Raw genomic sequence first — 9,897 nt, 5'->3', positions numbered from 1 at the left:
TAATACAGTTCATTTCACTTTATTTCACTAGTTGATACTGATAAACACAGTCTATCCCTCTTTATTCTACTAGTTGATACTGATAAACACAGTCTATCCCTCTTTATTCTACTAGTTGATACTGATAAACACAGTCTATCCCTCTTTATTCTACTAGTTGATACTGATAAACACAGTTTATCCCTCTTTATTCTACTAGTTGATACTGATAATACAGTTCATTTCACTTTATTTCACTGGTTGATACTGGTAATACAGTTCATTTCACTTTATTTCACTGGTTGATACTGGTAATACAGTTCATTTCACTTTATTTCACTAGTTGATACTGGTAATACAGTTCATTTCACTTTATTTCACTAGTTGATACTGATAATACAGTTCATTTCACTTTATTTCACTAGTTGATACTGATAATACAGTTCATTTTACTTTATTTCACTAGTTGATACTGATAATACAGTTCATTTCACTTTATTTCACTGGTTGATACTGATAATACAGTTCATTTCACTTTATTTCACTAGTTGATACTGATAATACAGTTCATTTTACTTTATTTCACTAGTTGATACTGATAATACAGTTCATTTTACTTTATTTCACTGGTTGATACTGATAATACAGTTCATTTCACTTTATTTCACTGGTTGATACTGGTAACACAGTCTATCCCTCTTTATTCTACTAGTTGATACTGATAAACACAGTCTATCCCTCTTTATTCTACTAGTTGATACTGATAAACACAGTTTATCCCTCTTTATTCTACTAGTTGATACTGATAAACACAGTCTATCCCTCTTTATTCTACTAGTTGATACTGATAAACACAGTCTATCCCTCTTTATTCTACTAGTTGATACTGATAAACACAGTCTATCCCTCTTTATTCTACTAGTTGATACTGATAAACACAGTCTATCCCTCTTTATTCTACTAGTTGATACTGGTAATACAGTTCATTTCACTTTATTTCACTAGTTGATACTGATAAACACAGTCTATCCCCCTTTATTCCACTAGTTGATACTGATAAACACAGTTTATCCCTCTTTATTCCACTAGTTGATACTGATAAACACAGTTTATCCCTCTTTATTCCACTAGTTGATACTGGTAAACACAGTTTATCCCTCTTTATTCCACTAGTTGATACTGGTAAACACAGTTTATCCCTCTTTATTCCACTAGTTGATACTGGTAAACACAGTTTATCCCTCTTTATTCCACTAGTTGATACTGATAAACACAGTTTATCCCTCTTTATTCCACTAGTTGATACTGATAAACACAGTTTATTTCTCTTTATTTCACTAGTTGATACTGATAAACACAGTTTATCCCCCTTTATTCCACTAGTTGATACTGATAAACACAGTTTATCCCTCTTTATTCCACTAGTTGATACTGGTAAACACAGTTTATCCCTCTTTATTCCACTAGTTGATACTGATAAACACAGTTTATCCCCCTTTATTCCACTAGTTGATACTGGTAAACACAGTTTATCCCTCTTTATTCCACTAGTTGATACTGGTAAACACAGTTTATCCCTCTTTATTCCACTAGTTGATACTGATAAACACAGTCTATCCCCCTTTATTCTACTAGTTGATACTGGTAATACAGTTCATTTCACTTTATTCCACTAGTTGATACTGATAAACACAATTTATCCCTCTTTATTCCATTAGTTGATTTGGATGATTGTGTTCAAACCTAAATGTATTTCACGAATGTCAAATACTATAAATACTCTTTATAGAGATTTCTTCATAGATAGTGGTGAATTCTTTATAAACGAATGATATATAGTGTGACATTTTTTTGTCAAGTGATGGTTTAATGTCAATAGTTGTTTGATTAGATGCATAGTGCCTCTGAAAAAATATAACAGTATTCTAGTAACATGCTGTATGTGTTTGTAATTTGAAGAAATATTTTTGCTAATTTTTGGATAAAAATGACTTATAAAACTAAGTAGTTGTTATTCATTTTGATTTTATAAAATGTTGAAGATTTATGTAAAACGTTTTTCATAAGAATCCATTCAAAATTCAGTTTAGAGATTCAAGTAATGATATATGGTGCAAACTGAGACAACAGCTATCACTTTTAATAAAATTATGTGATACAAACTGAGACAAGAGTTATCACTTTTAATAAAATTATGTGATACAAACTGAGACAACAGTTATCACTTTTAATAAAATTATGTGATACAAACTGAGACAAGAGTTATCACTTTTAATAAAATTATGTGATACAAACTGAGACAACAGTTATCACTTTTAATAAAATTATGTGATACAAACTGAGACAACAGTTATCACTTTTAATAAAATTATGTGACACAAACTGAGACAACAGTTATCACTTTTAATAAAATTATGTGACACAAACTAAGACAATAATTACTGCCTTTGATAAAATTATGTGATACAAACTGAAACAACAGTTATCACTTTTAATAAAATTATGTGACACAAACTGAGACAACAGTTATCACTTTTAATAAAATTATGTGATACAAACTGAGACAACAGTTATCACTTTTAATAAAATTATGTGATACAAACAAAGACAACAGTTATCACTTTTAATAAAATTATGTGATACAAACTGAGACAACAGTTATCACTTTTAATAAAATTATGTGATACAAACTGAGACAACAGTTATCACTTTTAATAAAATTATGTGATACAAACTGAGACAACAGTTATCACTTTTAATAAAATTATGTGACACAAACTGAGACAACAGTTATCACTTTTAATAGAATTATGTGATACAAACTGAGACAACAGTTATCACTTTTAATAAAATTATGTGATACAAACAAAGACAACAGTTATCACTTTTAATAAAATTATGTGATACAAACTGAGACAACAGTTATCACTTTTAATAAAATTATGTGACACAAACTGAGACAACAGTTATCACTTTTAATAAAATTATGTGATACAAACTGAGGCAACAGTTATCACTTTTAATAAAATTATGTGACACAAACTAAGACAATAATTACTGCCTTTGATAAAATTATGTGATACAAACTGAAACAACAGTTATCACTTTTAATAAAATTATGTGACACAAACTGAGACAACAGTTATCACTTTTAATAAAATTATGTGATACAAACTGAGACAACAGTTATCACTTTTAATAAAATTATGTGACACAAACTAAGACAATAATTACTACTTTTGATAAAATTATGTGACACAAACTAAGACAATAATTACTACTTTTGATAGAATTATATGACACAAACTAAGACAATAATTACTACTTTTGATAAAATTATGTGACACAAATTTAGACAGTAATTACTACCTTCAATAAAATCATGTCACACAAACTAAGACAGTCATTCTCAGGTTTAATTAAATCATGTGACACAAACTGAGACAGTCACTGTCAGGTTTAGTTAAATCATGTGACACAAATTAAAGCAATAATTACTACCTTTAATAAAATCATGTGACACAAACTAAGACAATAATTACTACTTTTGATAAAAGTATGTGACACAAACTAAGACAATAATTATCAGGTTTAATAAGCATTCTTAAGTGCAGAACTCAACACATTTAGTAAATACATCAGTTGTTTTCTCATTTTTAAATAAAGTTATTCAAGGAATCGTCGACCACTACATTTGTTTATTATACTGTATATATTAGTGTGAACATAACTAAATGGAGGAACACCCAGTGGGGTATGTACCTCCATCGTACACCGTTGATCATATTCAGCCCCAAAAATATACGAAAATACATCAGTGTATTTGTCGTTATCAAAATACACGGACCATGAGGGCTTATAGTTTCATCAAAATTCGATCAGTTTTGAATAAGTTATAGAGCAAATGTAATGTGAAAAATCGGTCCTCATGTTAACAGGTAGAGATATGTTGGACTTTCGTGACCCTGCTGTGACCTTGACCCCCCAAAACCAGTCAATTCTAAGGTGAGTCCTAGTCCAAATATGTACCAACTTTCGTTCAAATTCATTCATCTATTTTTGCGAAGTCTTGCCAACAATCACACAGAGGTGAAAACATAACCTCCGTTCACCTTCTATTTCTAAGTTAACCAGTAATTGTAACCAGGGAATATTCTCTATTAGCATGGTTAAATATTACTGTTGTTCAGAAAGTAACTCTGATGCCCAATTATGGTTTTATGTGTTAGAATGGTTCACTAAAGCCTGTTTGACCTACGAAACCAACATAAGATTAACAGAGAAACAATTTAACTTTAATGATGAAAGAAAGTGCTGTTTCTAATGTTGTTTTTAATGTATTTCACACAATTCATAGGAAATCAATTTTAAAAACTGAAGATAAATGTGTTAATTTTTCACTAATAGAAACATTCACTTACATAAAATTTAAGAACAACTAACATATTATAGACTGGTTTTAAAACCATTTCAGTACCTCAGCAATAAGTGTAAGGGCTTGTAACGCTAAATTTGGGTTTCGATACCTGCATTTTTCAGAGTATAGATAGTCTATTTGCCCTTAACAACAAATAAAAAAAATTAAAATCTACTCATCTTATAGAGCACTGTCTATCTTACAGGCCCGGCATGGGCAGGTGGTTAAGGCTCTTCACTTCCTAATCTGAGGGTCGTAGGTTCGAATCCCCATCGCACCAATCATGCCCACCCTTTCCGGCGTGAGGGCATTACAATGTGACGGTCAATCCCACTATTCCTTGGTAAAAGAGTAATCCAAGAGTTGGCGGTGAGTGGTGATGACTAGCTGCCTTCCCTCTTGTCTCACACTGCTAAATTAGGACTGCTATCGCAGATAGTTCCCGAGTAGCTACATACTTGCTAAGTGGTAGTTAAATCGAAGGATTGTTTTAGTATAAAGTCGTGGTACGGAGGTTAGAGACCTTCTGGTACACAGCCCAATGGTTAGCGTGTTGTCGGTCTTTGGAGCTGAGGTTCCATAGTTCACGTCTCGTTACTCCTAACAGATATCGTGCCTCGACCTTTGAGGTTGTGCATGCGTTGTAAGAGTAACTGTCAAATCCTATTGTTCGGTCTGACAAGATACTCGTTCCATCAGGTCTATCACTTCAAAAGTAGGGACGGTTAGCGCTGATCGCCCTCGTGTTATTTAGCGCAAAATTCAACAAACAAATATATTCATGATCGGGTGACGTCATAAGTAGCTTTTGGTTATGCTGTTCATTTTAAAAACCACGTAACCAATCTGACGAAAGTAATTATTAGTATTTTACCAGTGGACTCATTGGTACTGAACAAATAGATACTAAAAATAAGGGTTTGGTTTTGGTTTGAATTTCGCCAAAGTTCACAAAAAGGCCATCTGCGCTTGTCGCCCCTAATTTAGCAGTAAAAGACTGAAAGGAAGGCAGCTGGTCATCACCACCCACCTCTGAATCTCTTGGAATACTCTTTTACCAAATAATGATGGGATTGATCGTGACATTGTGACGCTCCTACGGCTGAAAAACAATGAGTTGAATGATTTCAACCTAGTTTTTGTTTATTGAACTAACATGGTTGGATTTAAAACGATGTTCCTTTATCCTATTGTAGGAGTTTATTTTAACTTGGACTAAGACTGCAGTACCTGGAAAGATGCGAACCTAAAACATCCAATCCATCTTCACTCTTTCTTAAGTCAAGCTTACATCAGAAAATTTATTGAAAGATGAAACGAATACTTAAACGTATATACGATGAAACCAGCGAAGCTCAGGAGAGTTCTAAGATTAGCACATCAACATGCACGAAAATTCAGTTTGAATAACACTGTAATAACAGACGAACTGTAATCTTAATGTTTATGTTTGTTTTACACACAAGGACTGTCTGTCCTTATTTTGAACTGATAGACTAAAGGAACAGTGATTAGTCACCAGCACCTACTGTCCATCCTTGGACTATTAATCGAATTCTGGGATCTTACCATTACTCTTATACAGCTTGAAGTACGATTTTTCTGGTAATGGGACGCGAGCCACGAATTCTTGGATTCATAAACCTTCACGCAAACCGCTAAGCCACGTCCGGTTCCATAAAATCCACAAATGGAGAATTCGTCCTCCTTATGAGATTTGACATGTGAGAGATGTGCCCCCAATTCGTCATATCACGAACTCAGTGACGTATTTAGGTAGGGGCTGGAGAGGGCTCAGCTACAGGGCAGATGGTGTTATTGGGGGCCCAATGATAATTTTATTATATGTAAAATTACTTCGGATATAAGGCTTATAAAAGGTATTAGCCCCTGGGCCCACACAACCTTAAATCCGCCACTGGATGAGCTGATATTGAATTATGCTTTTCTTACACGACAAGGAAATGGATTCCTTCTTGATAAATGTTATGCCATCACTTACACAAACATGCAACATGAAATGTTTGAAACTTTGTTTTACTGCTCCAGCTCGGTCCATTACAGAGAAACAAGCAACTGTAAATCGATCTATCCGTACACGTATTTTCAAGACAGTTTTAATTCGAGAAGACCCGGCAGGGACAGCTGGTTAGAGCGATCGACTCGTGACCTTAAGGTGGCGGGCTCGAATCCCCGTCACACCAAACATGCTCGCCCTTTCAGCCTTGGGGCGTTATATTGTGACGATCAATCCCACTATTCTTTGATAAAAGAGTAGCCCAAGAGTTGGCGGTGAGTGGTGATGACTAGTTGCCTACCCTCTAGTCTTACACTGCTAAATTAGGGACGGCTAACGCAGATAGCCCTCGTGTACCTTAGCGCGAAATTCGAAACAAACCAATCATTTCAATAACAATTATAACCAAAAGGTTTAGATTCAATACTTCATATTTACAGTGTGAATATTTGATTGGCATACTTCGTGAACATTCATAAAGTAGGTCAACTTTACAATCTTTTGTTTGTTTCTGAATTTCGCACAAAGCTACTCGAGGGCTATCTACGCTAGCCGTCCCTAATTAGACTAATAAGACTAGAGGAAAAGAAGCTAGTCATCATTACCCACAGCCAACTCTGGGGCTACTCTTTTACCAACGAATAGTGGGATTGATCGTAGATTTATAACACCCCTACGGCTGAAAGGACGGGCATGTTTGGTGTGACGGATATTCGAGTCGAGCGCCCTAACCATGCTGGTCCTGTTTTCATGCCCTAACCATGCTGGGCCTGTTTTCATAACTGGACAAAAACTGGGGATACTGAAAATTTTGAAATTTCTTGGAAGACTTCATTTAGACAAATCTGGTGAATAAAATTTTACAGAGCCCTCTAGTGGCACAACGGTATGTCTGCGGACTGACGCAGCTATAAACAGGGTTTTGATACCCGTGGTGGGCAGAGCACAGATAGCCCATTGTGTAGTTTTGTGCTTAATTATTAAACAAGTTTTACAAAACTGTTCTAGATGTACATAATGTTTTAAGATTCGTATTTAGACAATCATTCGCTAAATTTACTGATTTCTATAGAAAGGCCCTGGCATGGCCAGATGGGCTAAGGCGTTTGACTCGTACTCTGAGGGTCCCGGGTTTGAATCCCTGTCACACCAAACATGCTCGCCCTTTCAACCGTAGGGGCGTTATAATGTTCGGTCAATCCCACTATTTGTTGGTAAAAGTGTAGCCCAAGAGTTAGCGGTGGGTGGTGATGACTAGTTGCCTTCCTTCTAGCTTTACACTGCTAAATTAGGGACGGCTAGCGCAGATAGCCATCGTGTAGCTATGCGTAAAATTTCCAAACAAGCAAACAAACTTAACGTGGTTAGAATGTTATTATCATATACGAATTGAACGATGTTAATATATTAGGCCTACTATGCTTTTAAAACTGCATATACTATGGCGTAAGTGAAATCCGTTGTCTTCGGTGGGTACGGTGAACTTAACGTGGTTAGAATATTAAAGTATAACCTATCTAAGCTGGAAACATGTACAAGTCGGAAAAATTTTGCAGTATTATCTTAAGGTTTCTCTCATAGAAGGTCCTCTATATGACGAAACCTGCGTAACTTGGACGGAAAACTATCTTTCACCAACCTCATCTGTTAACATGTAGGATGGGGGAAAAATGTTTTTGGTTAAATATTAATTTCTTGTTTAATTAATAATTTGTTTAAATATTAATAATTTCTTGTTTAATAAAAAATTTGTTTAAATATTAATAATTTCTTGTTTAATTTAAAATTTGTTTAAATATTAATAATTTCTTGTTTAATTTAAAATTTGTTTAAATATTAATAAATTCTTGTTTAATTAATAATTTGTTTACATATTAATAAATTCTTGTTTAATTAATAATTTGTTTACATATTAATAATTTCTTGTTTAATTAATAATTTGTTTAAATATTAATAAATTCTTGTTTAATTAATAATTTGTTTAAATATTAATAAATTCTTGTTTAATTAATAATTTGTTTAAATATTAATAAATTCTTGTTTAATTAATAATTTGTTTAAATATTAATAATTTCTTGTTTAATTAATAATTTGTTTAAATATTAATAAATTCTTGTTTAATTAATAATTTGTTTAAATATTAATAAATTCTTGTTTAATTAATAATTTGTTTAAATATTAATAAATTCTTGTTTAATTAATAATTTGTTTAAATATTAATAAATTCTTTTTTAATTAATAATTTGTTTAAATATTAATAAATTCTTGTTTAATTAATAATTTGTTTAAATATTAATAATTTCTTGTTTAATTAATAATTTGTTTAAATATTAATAAATTTTTGTTTAATTAATAATTTGTTTAAATATTAATAAATTCTTGTTTAATTAATAATTTGTTTAAATATTAATAAATTTTTGTTTAATTAATAATTTGTTTAAATATTAATAAATTCTCAGACATTTTGTTACAGTAAGTATTGGTTAAATATATTGTTTTTTTCTGCCGTCATTATTTTTACAGTTAAATTAGATTCATGATTTGTAGAAATATATGTCTTTTAAGTGAAAAATTTTACTCTTTAAATAATTCTCACGAGGAAAATAATAAATTCCTATCTTCCTTCTTTTTAAAATTTAGGGAAAATTTACCATGGGTAAAAGTGAAAATCCGCGCTGTTTTAAAAATTTAAGGAAGAATGAACTTCCTGTGGAATAGAAAGCGAATAATAAAGTGTGGATGACAAGTGTTATATTAGAGGAACTTTTTAACAAATTAAACAAAAGAATGGAACAAGAAAATATGAATATTCTACTTTTAATAGATAATACAACTTGTCAATCAAAAGTTCAACTTTCAAATATTCGTTTAGTCTTTCGTCCTCCATGTACAACATCAGTTCTACAGCCAATAGATAATGGAATTATACAGTGTATAAAATTGAAATACAGAAAACCGATGCTTCAGTATATTATTGCAAACATGGACTGTAAGAGAATATCTAAAATGACCATGAAAACTGACGTGTTAGATGTAATTACATTTAATCAAATGTGTAATAAAGTGCTTTCGAAACTGTGGATTTATTCTTGATAATGGCGGAGATTGTGGAGAAGTTGTTTGTTATGACGATTCTAGTGAAATCCAAACTGATGGAGAAGATTGATTCAGATGATTCTGTGAACGTTCACAAGAATGTTTTTACATAAACTGGTGAAACTGATTTAAAATCTATAATAGAATCACAAGATGGTAACGGTGTGCAAGATTTAGAAGATGAACAAAATGGAAAAGATAGTGAAGAAATAGAAATTCCTACTTTATCACAAGTGTTAAGTTGTATTAACGTTATCAAATTGTATACAAAAATGAAGGGGGGAAAATGAACTTCATGAAGAGGTCGTAGAATTGGTGTTCTATTTTAACCACATGAGAAAGTCCATTGAAACAGTTGAAACTGGACACTTTCTTCAAATAAATTTGA

The sequence above is a fragment of the Tachypleus tridentatus genome, chromosome 10, assembly GCF_004210375.1.
Source record: "Tachypleus tridentatus isolate NWPU-2018 chromosome 10, ASM421037v1, whole genome shotgun sequence".
In the NCBI taxonomy this organism is placed as follows: Eukaryota; Metazoa; Arthropoda; class Merostomata; order Xiphosura; family Limulidae; genus Tachypleus; species Tachypleus tridentatus.
This window is presented reverse-complemented; position numbering follows the sequence as displayed.